This window comes from Leptonychotes weddellii, chromosome 2 (genome assembly GCF_054177405.1).
Source record: "Leptonychotes weddellii isolate Sample4059 chromosome 2, ASM5417740v2, whole genome shotgun sequence".
NCBI classification, from domain to species: Eukaryota; Metazoa; Chordata; class Mammalia; order Carnivora; family Phocidae; genus Leptonychotes; species Leptonychotes weddellii.
Genome location: NC_138370.1, coordinates 15,682,178 through 15,684,429, shown reverse-complemented (window position 1 = coordinate 15,684,429; position 2,252 = coordinate 15,682,178).

Below are 2,252 nucleotides of genomic sequence, written 5' to 3'. Positions count from 1 at the left end.
TGCAAAGGATGAGTTTATGAGCCTTAACATTCTCTTTAGGAACATCTTTTTAGAATTTTAGATTATACAACTATAAAGCAGAATCTTGCTGAAAACATTATTCCTTTTTATTTTGTCATTATTTTACTGAATTTTAACTATTTCACATGTATATTGGTTTATACTATTTATTCTTTGGAATGCTAGGTAGGTGCCTGGATTCTGGCTTAGTCATCAATCTCTCTGCATATAAAACTATCACCTGACAAAAATTTTCTTCTTTGGTCCCACTTCAGTCAAGTTCCTCTGAGTTCTCTACTCCACTAAGCCCAACCTCAGGCTTCAGTCTTTGTCCTTGTAGAGTCAGTTTTAGCAAAAATCCTATTAAATCAGTTTAGAGAGAATCCCTACCCTCCAATATCTGGTAACTCTGGATATCTGACCAAATTCCTCACTATCCCCAGGTGATGTCTGATCATCTTGGCTTGACTTCAGTAAGCATCCTATTAGGTCGTTTGAGCAAGAATTAGCCTACACTCTCAATAATTTTCCATCCACTCTCTCCCTCTTAACTCTGCTCCTTTTCTAACAATCCCCACTTTTTCTTGTTGTATTTGGGGTTGAGGCCAATCTCTCTCCCCTGGTGCGAAACCCCATTGCAGTAATGTTTTTGAATGGAGTCTTCCTCACTATCTTTAACAGGAGTCAGATTTTTTTTTTAAACAACATCAAATTAGCTTTATCACAAACTTACTAAAAAGAAATCAACACAGTCCATGAAAATCCCCTCAAGATTCAGACAAGTGACTAATTAATCTTTATCGCTCTAAATTTTATTAGCAACCTGACTCTTAAGATAACATGGACAGCAAAAAATGATCTTATTATGAGACTAACTGAGAATTTGATAGGAAAACCATGTTTTCCAATTGAAGTAACAGCAACAAAGAACTTTCTTTCATTAGCAAGCTAATTAATAAAATGCAGAGACTAAATTTTCTATAGTGTGTGTAAGAGCAGGCAAAGAATGGCATAAATTACTTGAAAACTCCTCTTTTAAGTTATTTAAATGTAATATATAGATAAGGGAATCAAAGCTAGTGGGGTGTATAATAAAACCTTTTGTGATTTGAACAAAGCTTCCTCTCACACATTGTGCAAAGTTAGTCTCTAAGGGAAAGGAGGGTAAATTTGTTTGGGGCAAGGACCTTAAACTAAGAAATTGTGACCTCTGCTTTTTTTTTCTTTTTGACATTCAGTGAGCTTCTCATTGAAGTCATGCCTAGGGTTTACCAAAATCTCTAGTTCCACTTTTTATCTTTACCCAGGTATTGCCCAGGCAGGAAACAAGTAATAGACTATTGTTGAACTAGTCTTCATTAGTGACACCATGTAGCTGTTTCAGAAATATCACCAATAGTAGAGTGATAAGACATTAATGTTTGGAGACCTACAAGCCTAACTTGCTTTGGTTAAGTAAACCCCAAAGATGTGGGAGCAGATTTTTAAGGCAGGAGGTAATTGGTCTATATCTCTATCTTCATCTCTATATTGATTTATATCTAAAATTTATGAAAAATGTATTTCAGAAGTGGTTTAAGGGATTAATTAGAAAAATGAAATCAAAATATTATCACTCAATGGTGAGATTACAAGTAGTATTTTTGCTTCATTTTAATTTCCGTATTTCCCAAATTTTCTACAGAGAAGGCATATGGCTTTTGTTTTGAATATATGAGCGGTCAAGCAAAAGAACAAAGATTATAAAAAGATTTACACAACAAAATTAGCTAGATTGATCAAATAGATATCATACCCAGTTCTTTTGAATCCCTCATGTATCACTTAAGAAACTTGACAAAGATATTTTATAAACAAATTTTGCTAAATGTCAATTGACTTCATCTCTAACAACCAGTGAAATTAGGTTAAATTCTGTAACAGAAATATAATAACATACAGTAATGAAAAGTTAATAGTAGATTAATGCAAAAAGCATTAAAAAGCCAAGAAATTAATAAATATGGGCATGTAATTTAAGACTGATAAGGTGCAGATCTTTAGGTAAATGATGGACTTTTTAATAAATGGTAATGGGATAATTAGTAGGCACATGGCAAAGGAAGGAAGGATAAAAGAGGGGGAAGAAAGTGGGAGAGGACAAGGGAGAGGGAGAATGAAACTCTGAGCAAGAAAGATGAAGGGAAGAAGTGAGGAAAGGAGAAAGAGGGGCAGAGTGAGAGAAAAAAAGAATTGGATTCCTGCTTCATGCT